Source organism: Crotalus tigris, unplaced genomic scaffold, assembly GCF_016545835.1.
Source record: "Crotalus tigris isolate CLP2741 ecotype Arizona unplaced genomic scaffold, ASM1654583v1 scf7180000023636.1099087, whole genome shotgun sequence".
Lineage (NCBI taxonomy): Eukaryota > Metazoa > Chordata > Lepidosauria > Squamata > Viperidae > Crotalus > Crotalus tigris.
This window is the reverse complement of record NW_024100093.1, coordinates 489,413-507,127: the sequence shown is the minus strand read 5'-3', so window position 1 is coordinate 507,127 and position 17,715 is coordinate 489,413. Positions and strand designations below refer to the sequence as shown.

The following is a 17,715-nucleotide window of genomic DNA, read 5'->3' as shown; positions in this document are numbered from 1 at the left end:
TTTTAGATTAATATACTGGCTACTTCTTAACCCAAGGTAAGGCAAAGGATGTGCTACCTATTTTTATTAAAGTATCAGTAATTCTCCAATTGAGTTCTTTATACATTTTTGGTTGGCTATCATCTTTTTACTTTTCATCTGTCAGTACATCCAATTATTTAAATTACTATTACTTGTTCTTCAGATTTTATTCCTAAGAAGACAGTTGTAGCTACAATTACTGATTGCTTTTTTTCCCTTTATTCCAGTGTTTCTCAACCTTGACAATTTTAAGGCATGTGGACTTCAACTCCCAGAATTCCACAGCCAGCATTGCTGGCTGTGGAATTCTGGGAGTTGAAGTCCACATGCCTTAAAATTGTCAAGGTTGAGAAACACTGCTTTATTCCTTTTTATTCTCCTATTGAAAAGTTCTAGGCAACTGTTTTTCTTTCTAAATTATAGCCTACTAAAGTCTTTTATCTAGAGTTACTCTGCTAAATATATATTACTTCCCATAAGGAAAAAAATGTAGAGATGATTAAATTGACTGCTTTATTCAAAGAAAACAACTTCTAATTTTGTTTCCACTTGGAAACCACTTCTGGGTTTCATGCTTGAGGTGGAAGAACGAAACATTGATTTTCAATTTTGTGGATTAAATAGGTTTGTTGTTATAGAAATAGCTAGTATATATTACTGTGTAAAAGCAAAAATTGAGACTTTAATGCTATTATCTCCTACTTGTGCTAAAAAAAGTTGGAAGTCAATGCTTTTCTTTTCTCCTTTTACCTTATACTTTTTCCTTTTTTTCCTCTAGTTTTCCATTATTTTCATTTTCCCTATTTTATATTCTGATAAACTAATTAAACAATTGAATCAAAACACTTTACTATACACCAACTCATTAAGGGTCTTAGGTTGCCCTTATGTGCCCAATGCAATAAATGATTAGTTTAATCAAAGTTATGGAATAAATTACAATTGGCTAAATTTACATAATAATTTATAAACCAGTTTGCTAGGGCTCAGTATTTAAGAAGTTGCAATCTTGTTGACAGATGTTTCAGAAACCAATTTCAAAATGGAAATACTTGAGAACAATTTCTGCACTTCAATATCTACCTCCATAGTACAAATTCTTACTGTAACTTTTATGTGTATTAAACATATTCAATGAATTTACTGAAAGTTTCCTAGAGAATCAGTAATGAGAATGTATTCTGCTTAACCACTACTTAACCACTCTTAACCACTGCCATCACTTCCTGTAATTACCACTAATATGCTAAAACTTAATTTTAATTAATTAATCTAAGAGATGACTTGATTTGATTATCATAGATCAAATACTCTTCTTTCCATAAAAATCAGGTTGGTCCTTAGAAAATCATTCATCAGAACATACTGTAATCAATTAGCAGTGTCTATAGAAAACTAAGATTTCATCAAAATGATTGAACATGCATTATGTTAGAATGCAAGCTTTGTATTATGCATACTTCATAGTTCACATACATACCTTACATACTTCACTTACATATTGTGATGCACGTATAAAAGGTCATATTTTACCTTGTAACATTAGGAGGCACTTTTTAGCATTTAACTCCATTTCTGTCACATGGATATCCATGTCTTCAACAGAACTTTTCCAGCAGATCAATTTTTTTTAAAAAAAGGAACTAAATATTTGCAGTAATTCCATTTCCCTTGTATCTTCATTATCCATTTATCTCCATAGCCACATATCCATAACATTATTTTGATGACTGGAATCAATACATTTCTCCTTTAAAAAAGAACTCATGCTCATCCTAGGACATAATTACATGTGCAGATCAGAGAAAAGAATTGGTAATTCTCACAAACCACTTTCAACCAAGCATTGAGGCAATCAGTGTTATTGGAATACACAAAGACGCTCTGAATTTAAAGCTACAGTAAAACTTTATTGATTTAATGTGTGGCATACAATCATTGTTACATTCACTCTTTCTTGTTCACATTCCACTTACCCAACTGTCATCCAGCTAGGCTGGCCAGGGACTAACCAGAGAAATAGGAGCCACTAAATCCATACTCAACTACTCAAAAAACTGGGGTGCCCCTTTTTATCCCTATATCCTTGATTTATTGATTTGTAAATTTGGCAACTGTCAATGACATTAAGGTTTCCTTGGACTTTGTACCCAGCTTTCCTTTGTTGTCTTTTGATGGATTTTTTTTCATGGTTTTTTTTGTGTCTTAACAACTTATCTCCTTTTTATCTATTTCTGAAGGCATCTTTTGACATTTAATAATGTTTGTCCTCTCTGTGTCAAGTTAATTTTTAACTTATAGCAGCAATTGTCAGTGTTGCCCTAGTTTACACATTTGAAGCTCCCTCCTCCATGGCTTTTACAACTTTAAAGATCATTTTATTTCACAGGATCTTCAGTTTTACATAGGTTCATTGGCATCCATTTTGAAGGAAGATTGATTGAAATAACTAATTTAATACTACTTGAATTATGTTATAATTTATTGCTAGTTTAACATTTTGTAGCCCCATCCAGTTTTGCTTGAGTAGATTATAAGAACTGTAAACTAAATAAATAACTTACACCATGCATGTATGAGATAGATTGTCTTTGTTTTCCCAAAGCTATAAGCCTACACTGGGAAGTAAAGAAAAAGTATCTTCCAGAAGACAGCAGCAAGTCATTTCTGTCCTGTAACAAGAAAACAGCATGAATTTGTCCATGTAATCAACAAGAATCACACTGGATTCAACAAAACAAAAACAATGCAAAATATTGTTTTATTTATAAATAAATAAATTATTGTTTTTATATTTTAAAAAAACATCTATTATCCACATGCTATTAAATCTCCTGTGTCTTAACCTTAACTGGGTGAAATGGTGTCTTCTAGCGCAGAATTTTTTCAACCAAAGTACATCAAATGGGCTAACATTTAGAATACATCCAAAATCTGGGACCCATGTCTCCTGTGGAACTGAGATTTGGCAAATTTTATAAAACATTTTATGAAACAAAAGTTATCATAAAACATTGTATGACATAATACCAAATGCCATAAAATGTTTCCTGTGGTCAACTCCTGATGTTCGACTTGCTATACAGTTCAACACAGACTACTTTCAAGGCAAATCCATCTTTGAATATGTCACTGAATTTTTAGAAATTTTTCAGGTATATTAGAAGCTCTGCCATTATTGAAAGCACTGAGGACTCTGGTAAAAAAATAACCTCTAAAATGATGACCCAACAGGCAATAGTTTTAAAATTAAATTCTCTAATATACCATAACACAATCTGATGAGATAAATTTATGACAACCGTATAAATTTAAAAAAAATACAAAACCAACGAATATAAACCTCGAGGAGAGGGGTAGGCAACCTTGGCTCTTTTATGATTCGTGGACTTCAACTCCCAGAATTCCTGAGCCAGCCATGCTGGCTCAGGAATTCTGGGAGTTGAAGTCCACGAGTCATAAAAGAGCCAAGGTTGCCTACCCCTGCTCTAGGAAATGTAACACCACAGATCTTCCAGGAAAAAATTGGCTCTGTCAATTATGTTGACATTATTGTATTATTCCAATATCTGCTATGTTTCTTGGAAGCAGGAAACAAAAAAATAAACCAAAAAGGTGATCCCTGAGAGGAAGGTCAGGCACCCAATTATTCTCCCCCAGAAGAATAACTATCATTACAATATTTACCAAAATTGAGCAACATTATATTACATGGCATTCATGTAAACAAGGGACACATGTCTTATATATTTCTGAGACTTAAAACACCCATTTTTCCATTAATCCTATCCTAATGGCAAAACATGGAATGAAAAATTACCTTTTTGACACTAATAATATGCTCATGTCATCATTCACAACCTCTCCATCCCAAAGGTTTCTTAGCCACAAGAAAGTAGCTTGTCTGCTTCTTCCTATGAACAGGGTGGCAGTTTAGACTGAGTTCAGCGTCACAACCAGATCTTTGCTGCTAACCAGTTCTTGTTTAATTCTCTGGAGTAGATTAGCCTCTACAGCAGTGTTTCTCAACCTTGACAATTTTAAGGCATGTGGACTTCAACTCCCAGAATTCCACAGCCAGCAATGCTGGCTGTGGAATTCTGGGAGTTGAAGTCCACATGCCTTAAAATTGTCAAGGTTGAGAAACACTGCTCTACAGCATTCACCTCTAGTCTGAGTAGTACTGAGAAGTGTGGTTAATTCTAATCTGCCAAAAGAGAAAATAATTGGAATTATACATCATAAACTGTAAGTGCTTTGCTTGGTTTCAGCTAAGCATGAATTGCGAACATCAGCTTATGACTTATTCAGTTAATCAAGGTTAAAACAAATAATGGCTTCAGAAGAAGTTTGAGCCCCGTCTTTCTTTTTTATTTTATAGGATGGGCAAAAAGAGACCAAACATTACAACTAGACATCAGCCTTGTCTCATTTTCCTCTCAGTACAGGCGTAAAGGAGTAAGGGAGAATGGATCCCTTAGTATCCCTTTCTCTTCTCTAAGGTCAGGTGCAGGTGAACAAGAGAAGGCAGGAGCTTTCCTCCTCCTTCCTTTTTTCAGTCTCTGAATTAGAGATCCACCTAAAACCACAAACAAATCACTGATCACATTTGTGGGCCGTAGATAAAACTGTAAACATGATTGGGGAGGATACCATTACAATCTGAGGATCAGATCTATGTGGATCCTCATTAATTTACACAGATCCCAAGTTATTATATATGAAAGATTGAAAGCATGTTATTTTTGAAACAAATTGTGGGCATAATAATCTATACAGGTTCACAGCTAATGCTAAATCCTGATAGTTTGGGTTATTTAGATTAGAATGTAATGTGAACTTATCCAATTATGGCTTACTCACTATCTATGCATTAGTCTGTTACTCCTCCCTCCCCATGGTATTGGAGTCTTTGCTAGATAATCCTAGTGAATCTAAGTCTTGAATCAATGCTATTACTGTATTCTGTGGCATTGTAGGGACAACTGATGGCCCTGTTTAAATTCCTAAATTTAATTATGATATTCAGGTTACAGGTAGTCCTCGACTTACAACCACAATTTAGCCCAACATTTCTGTTGCTAAGTGAGACATTTGTTAAGTGAGTTTTGCCCCATTTTACAACCTTTCTTGCCTCCCTTACCGTGGCAGTTTTAAGTTGGTAACACAGCTGTGAATCTGGCTTCCCCATTGACTTTGCTTACCAGAAGGCTGTAAAAGATGTTCACATGACCCCTGAACACTGCAATGATCATAAATAAGAGTCAGTTGCCAAGTTTGAATTTTGATCATGTGATCATGAGGAGACTGCAACGGTTGTTAAATGCAAAAAAGAGCCATAAGTACCTTTTTTTCAGTGCCACTGTAACTTCAAACAGGCACTAAACCAATTGTTGTAAGTCGAGGATTACCTATGCTATCAAAAAGAGCCAGATTTGTGATGTTACTCCTCATTCATCCTATTCATGCAAAAGTAAGGTAATCTTAAAAAAAAAATAATACCTAGACATTCTTCTGCCTCCCCCCCCCAATCTCTTATTTAACGTCTGCCGTTACGGAGCTCAATCCTATACTCTTCATTTAAATCGAGGTTTGTCTTTCTATTTCCTTATTCACCCAGCAGTTAATCATACTTTCTTGTGAGTAACGGAGAACTTGCTGCGCGCGGTTCTGCAGTTAACTTACTCGCTCTCTCTCCGCTTCTAACTTTTCCGTCGCCCAGGCGAGGTCATCCCGCGGCTGAAACTCCGAAGCAGCAGCAGCAGGAGCTGCGGCGTTTCCAGCGGCAGCGGGACATGTTGTATTTCGTCCGAGGAAGGGGAAGGGCTGGGTCCCCCGGGTTCAAACTTCAAACAGGTTCCTGCTCCTGTTCTTTTGGCGGCAGCCGTCAGGGCAGGGTTTGGTGTGTAACACTTTTCCCAACGTGCTGGAACTCGTTTCCACGCCCGTCCCTGCCCACAATGCTCCCGAGAGAGGGAAGGGCGGGAAATACCTGGGAGGAAGACGGAAAAGTGTCCCGACTTGAAGCTCTCAGCACTTTTTCCAACAGACCCGGGTGGTTTTAGCAGCCGGGCGGCGGGAAGAGCTCGGGGGATCCTCGCGTTAAGTAAGTTGGGGTGGGGGTGGGGAGATGCGGTGCGTCCCGTCGGCTTTCCATCGCACTGCGAGGGGGGAGGCTTTCGGCAGGCCGGCCGGCGGAAATTCCCGCTTTGCATTAGCCCCAGCCGACACCCTGCTGTGATGTTGTTATTGTGGGTGGCTTCGTTTCTACGCTCTGTGTCGCGGAGAAGGGCTGGAGGGAGGCTTCTTTCGCCGCCCTCCCCTCTCTCCCTCCCTCTCTCTCTTCTAAGGGCGGAAAGGTGGACGACTCCGATTGCCAGGCTTGGGATGCCAAGCCAGGGTTGCGGGGGGGGGGGGAGAATGCGTGTAGCTGGAGTTTGGGGTTAAAAAAGGAGAAAAGTGTGCGGAGGGGGGGAAATAAGGGGGGGTTGTTCTAGTTTGGAATGAAGAAGAGGCAAAGAATGAATCATGTGAGGGTTATTTGAGGCTGTCCTGAGAGGGGGAGCTTTGCTGGCGGGAAACGCGGGATGGTATCCTTCAAAGTCACGTCATAATGTGGCAAATTAGGCGAGAGGGGAAGGGGAAATGGTTCCGCAGGTTCGAATTATTGGTAGGTAAACAAAAGGAAAGAAGGAAGACGACGCGGAGGCCTTAAGAGGCCAAATAAACTGGCCAAAACTTTTGCGTGACTGGAAGGTTCCCTCAGCGAAGGCAACCGCGAGTGTTAACTTTAGACAGAATCTGGCCACCTCTTTCTTCGCCTCCCACGGACGGTTGAGGAAAAAGCAGATAAAAGCTATGAGGATAGTCGTTTCCACAGATTTCTATTACTTTTCCTAAGGAGATTTTCGGACCGCTTTGTGATATTTGAATTTAAAAAAAAAAAAAAATTGGCTGTGTTTCGAATTCTTCTTGTGCCATATCCGAAGATGAAACTTGAAGGAATGAAGGCCGTTTCGGGTTGAAATTCTGTGCAGGTTTATTTACCTTCTAAGACAGCAGTTGGTTTTGCCTCCAATTTCATATTGGGAAGGGAGGGTTTTTAAAGCTCCTTTTCTCTCCTTGCAGCTCTTTTGCCCTACTAGAGTTCTCTCCTTCCCCCCCCCCCCAAGTGTGACTAAGGAAAATTCATACCATCTAATGAAAAGATAAGGGAAATACCTAAATGAGACGGTATAGCGCTTTTCAACTAGGCTTCCTTTTTGCTTTCAAAATTAGACTCATCACGTGATAGCACAGTAAGGTTTTGAGTCATGCATCTGCCACTGAGCTTAATATATGAAAGGAAGGATTTTATTTATTAAATTTATATGCTGCCCATCTCAAGCAATTCTGGGCGGCTTACAATAACATAAATAATAGAATAAAACAATTACAGGATTTAAACATTAAAACCTCAGACATTAAAGTTAAAACATGAAAATTAATATTAAATGGAATAGAAATCTAAGCATTGAATATACTCCCAATACAGCACTATTTCCAAAATACTTGTCATTTAAAATCTTTATTTTAAAATCATTTCATGATAGGATGAGGTATTTCAATTTATGATCAACATTATTTTACTTTTTGGGTGTACTAGGAAAGATTGCAAATTAGTTAAATTGATGACTTCTGGTGGTGAGTATAGAACCCTGACAAATTGGGCTGTACAAGATGGTAATTACATTTTCTATCTTTTATACATTTTGGCCATCTTGAATTAACACTTCTAGAAATTGCTCCATTTTATTCTTGTGTCTTTTGTAACTGTTTTATTTATATATTTTTAAATGACATAACCTAGATATTTATATTATGAGAAGCTGAAACATTCCTTAAAGATTATGAAAGAAATAAACGGATCAAGGTACTTTTTCTCTCAAGCAGCATATTTACTACTTAGGGAAGAAAACTCAGGATCAAAAAAAAAGATGTCTTCCTTCATTGAGGCCTTCACAGTTTAGAATATTGTATACCAATGAGGAAACTAGACAAGAACTTTTTACTGTATCTCAAATATCCTCTCTTGGAGCCAAGTAATAATAATATTCTTATTAAAATTCTATTTTATTCATCTGTAAGAGTTGTATGTGGTAGTAATCATCTAAACCAGTGGTTCTCAACCTTTTTAATGCCGCGACCCCCAACTGGTCGTAAGTTGAGGACTACTCAACCGGTCGTAAGTTGAGGATTACTCAACTGGTGCAGCACCGTTTGCAGAATGGGACTTTTGGCGGGCTCAGCAGGGCAGAGACAGCCTGGACAATTCCTATTGGCTTTTGAAAGCCAATAGAATTAGACTCTATTCAAGAGAGTCTATTCTATTGGCTTTCAAAAGCCAATAGAATAAAAGGGAGTAGCACAGCTAAGGAAAAGGGGGGAAAAATGGCGGACTGCATTGTTTGGCGACCCCCGTGAAATGGTCGTTCGACCCCAAATGGGGTCCCGACCCACAGGTTGAGAACCATTGATCTAAACACATACTTGTACTGTATATAGCACAAAAGTTACAGGAAACTAGACGAGATCTGTTAGTGGACTGCAATTCAGGCTGTTTACAATTTGCTTATTTTAGCAAAAGTTTGAGACAGAAATTTTAATATGTTTTATTGAAAGCTTTTCTTGGGGTTCATTGGAAAAATATCAAAAGATAAAATACACCCTAGCAAAAGATTAATATATTTCTATTACATAGCTAAAATTATGAGAAATTAGAGAATTTTTTTTCTTTCTGTTGTAACTATTTAATGTAACGGATACAAGGGCCTATATAGCTATATGCATTTGTGTATATGTGTGTATGTGGAACTGCTTTGCCAAACTCCCAGCTTCACACCCATTAATTGAAGTAGTTTATTCATGAAGGGTGGGGGTGATGAAAATAAATGACAGGATTAATTATTGCACATTTCAAAGCAAGATACAGTAATCACCAGCCAAGGCCATACATAGTAGTTCTTTATAGAATAGAAATCTTTAATTGTAATGAATCATGAAAGAGAAAGGGATTTCTGGGGAACACAGTGTTTCAACAGGCTGTTTAATATTTGCATTCATGTCATCCACAAACAATGATTGAAGTATAGGTAACGGTTCAATGTAAAGGATGAGAAATTGTATTTTAAATTGCCTAAAACTGCCCAAAAAAAGTTTTGTCACAGGTGGGATATAAAGTTTTTAATTAGCCATTATTCTAACAAAATTCAGTTTGGGTAATGTGAAAGATATGGATTATTTTATTGTTCAAGTTTAGATGAATTTATTTTACTCCCCAGTGTACATCTTTGTAATTACGTTACAAATCTTTTTGTAACGTTTTGGTCATTTACAATGTAGTGTTATCTCAGAAGGTTTGAGATCAGTTTTAAATCATCCTGTATAGCAGCTGTTGTTTGTAGACCAAGCCAAATATTTTGTGCACATCTCACTATCAAGTGATTTTATGTCCTTGGTGAACTAGTATTATTTATATATATACATATACACACACACACACACACACACACACACACACACACACACATATATATCGTTATGGGGAATTATAGTATTTCTTACTGCAAATTAGTGATTCTATCACTGATTAATATTATTGCTGACTTCACACATAAATTCTAAAATAGGTTATTTTTAAAACACTTTTAATTTAGCAAACCATAGTAGCTTGATTACCCTATGTTAAGGCAGAATAGGTTGGTACAAAATTGAGGCTAAACTAAACTAATTTATACAGTGCCTTAGTGTTGTATGAGAAAAAAGACCCTTAACTGGATTCGATAGTAGCTGGAACTCTCAGTGATCTTCATGGAGAGCCCAACATGCAGCATGTTACACTAATAATATACTGATATTCTGAGATATAAAAGTATAGAGTTTTGCTTTTCAAGTAATTCACAAAAACTACACTTCAAACTATTGTTACATGAAAGCAATGTGATGTGCATTATCACACACTTTTTAAAATTCAATTTCAGTTTATTCACTTGTAATAATATTTGAATGATAAGCAGAAAATCTTAAAATCATAATATGAGAGCTATTACAGATTATCTTTAAGTAACTTTTCTATATATGAATTAAGGTTTAGGTTAAAGGAAATCTTGAAAGCCCTTGTTGAGATTCATTGGAATCTCTTTTACCAAATCTACCACTTACTCCTGTATGTGTAGTCCTTGCTTAAGGACCAGTTGCTTAGCGACTGTTCGAAGTTACAATAGACACCCCTGAAAGGTACTTACGACCTGGATCCAGAGTTCTGATGGCAGTACACCCCACCTGTGGTTATATTACTGCATTTCTACAGCCATCTGCAGCATTCTGCATATGATGCAATTTACAACTTTTTTTTGCCAGAAACAGACCTTTCCAGCAGTTTCCAACAAAAAATGCCCATAGAAATACACTGACTCTCTTAATGACCACCACATTTGCTTAACAACAATCGCAAAAAAAGTTGGTAAAATTGGGTCAGTCATATGAGTGCCATATCTTTTGACTGGCATGAATTACAATGGAAATTCCACGCTCCATTACAGTCATTAGTTGAGGACTACCTATACTTAAAGGTCTTGAAGTGACAAATCACTAATTCTAGTGATTAGTCTAATTGAATTTTAATTGCCCTGAATCATAATGACAGTGATATCTGTTAGCTGCCTTAAGCATGCTAAAGATATAAATTTAAAATAATAAAGTATATATTATCATTGTGCTTAAATGCCACAGTTATAAAAACAATACCTAGTAGTAATTAGGTCTGTTCATTAGTTTAGGTTCAATTCCCAAAAGGTAATCAAGAGTATGGGAATGAGAACACAGCAACTGTTTGCTGCAATCTTTTAAAGTAAATCTTTTTCTCAAAACTTTTTCTCTTTTCTTAGGATTACTTCTCTTTTCTTATGATTAGGCAGCTGCCAAGTAATCCAGGAAAAATATGCCTTTGCTTTAAAAAGCTGTGAACTATTCATACTCTTGCATGGTATTAAGCACTTGTTTGGGATCAAATCTGAAGCATTTCAGAACTTTATTATTGATCATTTTGCTTTAGAAAAAAATATTGAGTTTTTATATCTGCCCATCTCACATGCATGTGACTAGGGGGAATATGGACAATTAAAACAAAACTAAACAGTATAACTTATATATTAAAACTGAAAAAGAAAAACTATAATAACAAAAGACAGGGAAGAATGCAATCAAACTTATCCTAGCTATTTAATGGGCTCCACGCTTCCATGGGATCCCCAGACATCATGACAAAGCCACATTTTGAGGGTCTTTGGCAAGGCTAACAGGGCTGAGACCATCTTCACCTGGGGGGGGGGAATGGTGTTCCAAAAGAATGCAGTAAAAGAAAAGATTCTCTTCCTGATCCTGACAAATGAAATTCCGTGGCTTATGGGACCCTCAACATGTCCTGCCTGCTAGATCTGACAGGATGGTTCAATATAATTGGGGTGAGGTGGTCCCTCAAATAATCTGATTCCATCCATGTAGGTCTTTAAACATCAAATACAGTACCTTGTTTTGGAGTCGAAATAACTGGTAACCATTGTAGCTGAGAAAGCAGATAGTGGCCCATTAAATAGCTGGTATAAGTTTGATTGCATTCTTCCCTGTCTTACTATTATAGCTTTTTTCTGTTTTAATGTATAAGCTATACTGTTTATTTTAATTATCCATGCTGCCCATAGTTGCATACATGTGAGATGGGCAGATATAAAAACTCAGTTAATAATCCTTGGGGCACAAATAATTGCCTTCTGAACCACCATGTTTTGTACCAGTTGAATCTTCTGAATATCTTCAAGAGTGCATTGAAGAGTGCATTTAGAGTGCATTGCTGTATCCATTTGGTAGGTGACTAGGGCATGTGTGACTGAGAGTAGAGCCTCCAGGTCCAGAAAGAGATATATTGTTTATACAGCATAAAGCTGTACAAAGGCCACAACAGAAGACTCCCGGAGTTTGCACCATGTCTGTTTGGGACACCTTGTATACAGAAGGCTCAAAATCCAAAGCTACTCAGTCTTGCTAGGGTTCAGCTGAAACCTGTTCCCTATCCTGACTCCCTCAGCCTCCAGGCACCAAGAAAGGACAACAGTCACTATACCTTATAGCTCAGTGTTGTTCAGTAGATAAGAAGGCAGTTAGGTTCCACCTGGCAAGTAGAATTGGTGCCAAGCAGACAATAAATCCAAAAACTTTCAGTAAGCCTTTTTTTACTGAAGAAAAGTTATGAAACTATGTGAAATAATTCTAGCACCTATAGAAAGCAAACATTTCTGTTCCCCTTTCTTGCTTCCACCTAATGGGCTATCTGTTTCCCCTTTTGGGGGTCATGTTCCTTTCTGCCGCTTCTTTTTGCACTAGTTAAATTTAGTTTCAAATTCTTCCTCACTGTCAGGTAGTCTTTGAATTACAAGAGTTCATTTAGTGATTGTTTAAAGTTACAACGGCACTCAAAAAAGTGATTTATGACCGTTTTTCCACACTTATAACCATTGTAGAATCCTCCTGGACAATTGTTCAATTGTCGTAAGTCGAAGACTATCTATACTGTGTTAATTGACATTTCAGTATTCCTGTTGGCTATCATATCATTTGAAATTAATTTAATTTGGATCTACCCATAATGATAAATCATATCTTCTAGCTTGACAGACACAACCCATGGTTAGCTGAAAAGTGAATATTTTTAGGATTTGTAGGGAGACAATAGGAGAGCATATTTTAAACTCATTACCTTGATTGGGTTTTATACTTTGAAATAACTTAATTTTAAAGTATATTAAACATGGGTGTGCTAGAACAAGATTGTTAAAGAAATCAAAATTATATTTGCTAAAAAAATGAGATTTTAAGTTAAGGGTAGTAGATGTTGACTACAAAAATATGGATAAACCTTGGATAATGGCAAAATATTAGGGTTTTCCATGTATAATTGCTGACATCTTGATTTTGAACTCCAGATTTGAAAGCCTAATTTAAGATTCAAATATTGACTGTTTGTAACCAATTTATCAAACTATTCATAGTTTACTTGAAATTAAATTTTTGAGGATTTTTGAAAAGGACAATTCTGTTATGGAATGCGAAAAATTTTCATTCAACATACTGTATAAAAGAAGGTAATCAAGCATTAAAGAAAATCAGTTAAAGCCAATTTTATTGTTCAAACCTCTAATGCAGCTTATGAAGGGAAGTATATATTACAAGTATGTAAGAAACAATTGATCCAATCTCTTTTTAAGAGATCATTGCTGAATACAGTACAATGGGACAATATCCGTCTGGTCTCTAACCTTCCTTTTTTAGGGAAAATTGTTGAGAAAAAAATTAGTTGCAGCTTTAAGGAGCTTTGGAGGAAATCAGGACCCCAGGTTTCAGACCAGGATGTACCACTGAAACTACATTAGTTGCCCTTTTTGATGATGTATAGTAGATACAGGAGTGGAGGAAGTACATATTATTTGGCCTTCAGTTGCTCAGTTACCTCTGTGCCGCCAACCAAGGTATTTCTCTGGACTAGCTCAAGGGATTGGAAGTGGAAAGCCCAGTGCTGCAATGGTTCCTCTTTCTACTGGGCCACTTTCTGTCAGTGTTTTTTGGCATTAGGTTCCTGCTTTGCCAAATGTCTCCGATTCTTACAACTTTTGTTAATGAAGCTCTTGGGTGAGTAATTTGTCAGCAGTGGGTTAAATACCATCACTATGGAATGTATACAGTTGTACATCTCTGCTCCTGATGCTATCTTGGTTCTTTCCCATTGTCTAAACGGGAATCTGGATGACAAAGAACAGATGTTGACTTAACTCTAGTAAGATCAAGTAGCTATGGGTTTTTGATACCCCCCAAGGATATGGATCAGGGGATTCTCCCCATGTGATTGTAGGTGGGGCTGCCCTTGCCTGCTTGGAGCTGGTGTACCATTTGGAGGTCCTACTGCTTGACATTTATAGGCAGATGAATCTTTGCACAAATCCATCTTGGGACACTTTACTTGTGGTCAATCATTCCATAGTCCCTTCCCAGTTGGTGTTTTGCAGCTACCTTTTAAAATCATCCAGAAGATGTAGTTAAAATCATCCAGAAGGTGCAGGTAGTAATGGGGGCATTTTCATACATCTATATAATACCACCACTCTGTGAGCTGTATTGGCTTTTGGGTACAATTCACAGTGTTGGTTATCACCTACAAAGCCCTACATGACATAGAGATAGGTTGTTTATAGGACTTCCTCTCTCTGGTTAGCGCTGCTCATCCCACAAAGTTGCATGTGGTGAGGGGAGTCTCCTCGTTAAAGTTGTGTCATATAATGGTTCCTTAGAGAAATGCCTTCTCTTGCCTGCCCTGTAGAACAATTTCCCCACCACCACATCACAATAATATAAAATAACAATATCAATAATGTGGAAACAGAATGTAAAAACTGAGGGACAAAAGGTAAGAACTGTTAATTGTGTATACAAGTAAAAACATGAATTAAAAGATTTAGCACAAACTATCTGAAATCTGTTAATTCATGTTTTTACTTGTATACCTTTAATACTTTTGTCATTCAACATTTGAATTTTGGAGAATCTGTTAAAAGATAAATATGCAGCTCTGTCAGTAACTATTTACACACATTTAATTAATAAGATTTTTTTTTATTTCTTATTGACTTTTCTAACTGGGAATATAGTTTATCAAAGCTATCAAATATTCACTGTTTCCTTTTTATAATATTTTGTGCTAGTTTGAAATAAAAGATGACAGGTATTGCTTTCAATTGTAGAGATGCAATAGTAATAGTATATACTTGTCATGCTGCTGTTGGTTTTGACAAGGATAAATAGAACATTCCATCATTTATGGAATTCAAATTCAAAGTTAGTGAAGTTACTATAATAAAAATTTAGGTCTGCAAATAGACAACTGTGTTTGATAAATCTGTTTTCAACAAAGCATTATCTTTTGGAAACTTTGCACTTAAGATTATTTTCCTACGTGGAAACATATAGTGAAAATAGCAGTTTCCAATACCCAGCAAACCAGCTTGTGCATGCAGAAGCTCCATATTTATTACCACCTTGATCTAGCACCATCCAGATGTCAAATATTACCATAATCCCTTGCTTTTGGATGAACTGATTGGACTGAGGCCAGTTGAAATTTGAAATACCTGGTGAGGTTACTTATTCTTTGACTAAATACTTTTAGGGTTTTTTTTTTAATAGCAAAACTGTTTTTCAGTCATAGAACTCTTTCATAACGAACACATTTTGATTAAAAATAAACCTGTAGATTTTAAAGGGGTGTTGCTTCCAAGGGTCTAAACCTATTAACAGCTTACTGATTTAATGTCTCTTCCAATGTGAGGGAGAGGAGTAATTCCCAAGGGTTGGTCTTTTAATTGGTCATGGAAGTGATATAGGTTGATGGGGTATGCAAGCAGAAAATGGATTAAATCAGCTAATAAGATGAGCACTCAGATTCTGTATACTGGAGATAAGTTGCATGGCTTTTTAAAGCCCAGTTTTCTCCGAGTTTGGGACTACAATATCTATGAGGAGCATGCTAGCTGAGGAATTTGGGATCTGTGAGTTGAAGTCCAAAGACATTTGGAGGGTGCAGGTTTGAACATACTGATATAATATTTATAATATTTCCATATAAAAGGTTTCAGAAAGAAAAGAGTTTGAAGAGGGAAAGGCATGGGTGGAATTTCATATATACATTTCAATAGACGTAATGTCAAGAAGCTACCAGGTTAAACTTTTGCAACCAGTTACAACACCTAGCAGAACCTGTCTGGACTTGGAAGGCTTGTTTAACACTTGGATGAGGGAACCACATAGAAATTCCAAGATGGATTTGGAAGCTAAGCTAAATCAGGCCTGTCTAATACTTGTGTGAGGGAATCACAAAAAATTTCAGGACTACTAGTCTATTAAGTTGAAAAAGCATTCTTGAAGAAGGCAGGCCCAGACCACTTCTCAGGACACAATCACCAAGAGTCAAGCTCAAACTGACTGTCTTTATGATACAGACACATTCTTTCATAATCACAGGATTTTTGGCAGTGTTAAAGTATTGCTGCAGTTACAGACATCAGGTAACATTTCTATAATTGCAATTCATCTATTTATAAATGTGATTCTCTTTCATGGATTACTGCCTTGTCGTGGCGAAGGGGCTTGCGTAATTCAATGAAGCTATGAGTTATGCCGTGCAGGGCCACCCAAGACAGGTCATAGCAGAGAGTTCTGACAAAATGTGATCCACTGGAGAAGGAAATGGCAAACCACTCCAGTATCGTTGCTATGAAAACCCTATGGACAATACCAAAAGGCAAAAAGATATGATGCTGGAAGATGAGCCCCTCAGGTCGGAAGGTGTCCAATGTGCTTTTCCAGTTGCAATGTATGGATGTGAAAGTTGGACCATAAGAAAGGTTGAGCGACAAAGAATTGAAGCCTTTGAACTATGGTGCTGGAGAAGACTCCTGCGAGTCCCTTGGACTGCAAGGCGTTCAAACTGGTCAGTCCTAGAAGAGATCAACCCCGACCGCTCTTTAGAAGGCCAGATCCTGAAGTTAAAACTCAAATACTTTGGCCACCTAATGAGAAGGAAGGACTCACTGGAGAAGGGCCTAATGCTGGGAAAGATTGAGAGCAATAGAAGAAGGGGATGACAGAGAATGAGGTGGCTGGATGGAGTCACTGAAGCAGTAGGCGTGAACTTAAATGGACTCCAGAAGATGGTAGAGGACAGGAAGACCTGGAGGAACGTTGTCCATGAGGTCGTGATGGGTCGGATACGACTTCGCAATTAACAACAACAACAACATAAATGTGATTCTATAACAAAGAACAGCCCACAAGGATCATGATACAAATGTAGGATACCTTTGTTAGGAAAAGTAAATTCTCAGGATATGTCAGATCCTTCAAAATTGTCTGAACTTCAGTAACAATCCCTTTTAAAACAGGATTTGACTTTGGATTGTGTCACTGAAACAAATGGGCTATCTAAAAAAGGAAGCTTGAGACTTTTCTGTTCTATTAATGACCAATCAATTAAGCTCTACCAACATGTAGGTCTGTTTTTGAAATGGAAGACATGACTCAAGGTTACTCAGAAGTATTTAGTGTACATTATTTGGTAATCATTGAGTCTGCATCATTATTTAAAGTTGACCTGACTCAGAGCTCATCTGTGTCTAATAACAGTGCTACTACTATTGGCTACTGGTTGGAATCAGACATAGTGCAAAGCCATAGCTAGCATAATTATTATTTGTTAAACAATAATTGTTTGGGTCTATATACTTAGGTAAGCCATAGTTCATTTAATATAAATTATTAGGTGCTTAGTCAAAGCTAAACAAATCTTTTTATGGCCTATACATTTAGAAACCTGCTGTATTGAGATATGAGAATGACCTTGGGAGACAGGAGGAAAAGCTGCAGCCTAGACATGCAAAAGATATCTCAGCCCACAGAAGGAACGTGGGTGTGGGGAACATCAGAGGGACCCTCCTTAGTTTTCTGAAAAGTATAAGTAAGTGAGGAGATAAATGCTTTCAAGCTTGCAAAATTCTGTTACTAAAAATCTGTACTAAAGTTAGTGATAGTACTCATGAATTGTGCTTGTCTAGTCTA

At 37.0% G+C, this 17,715-nt stretch overlaps 1 protein-coding gene and 1 long non-coding RNA gene across 3 annotated transcripts in view; one reads left to right on the top strand and one right to left on the bottom strand.

Annotated features, from left to right (window-relative positions):
• Nucleotides 1-374: 374 nt before the first annotated feature.
• LOC120297568 lies at nt 375-5,842 on the bottom strand. Its single transcript, XR_005553840.1, has 3 exons — nt 5,707-5,842; nt 3,842-3,935; nt 375-2,693 (listed from the first exon to the last, which is right to left on the bottom strand). It is a non-coding gene; the product is annotated as an uncharacterized LOC120297568 (long non-coding RNA).
• Nucleotides 5,843-5,995: 153 nt separating this feature from the next.
• The window catches only part of FAM83B (family with sequence similarity 83 member B), a 57,860-nt gene continuing 46,140 nt past the window's right edge, over nt 5,996-17,715 (top strand). Inside the window, exon 1 of one of the 2 annotated variants that reach the window (XM_039320338.1) lies at nt 5,996-6,127. The gene's annotated coding sequence lies outside the window, so the exon portion shown is untranslated. Of the gene's footprint in view, nt 6,128-17,480; nt 17,615-17,715 lie in introns of those variants that run through there. The other variant, XM_039320340.1, reaches the window with a different exon arrangement.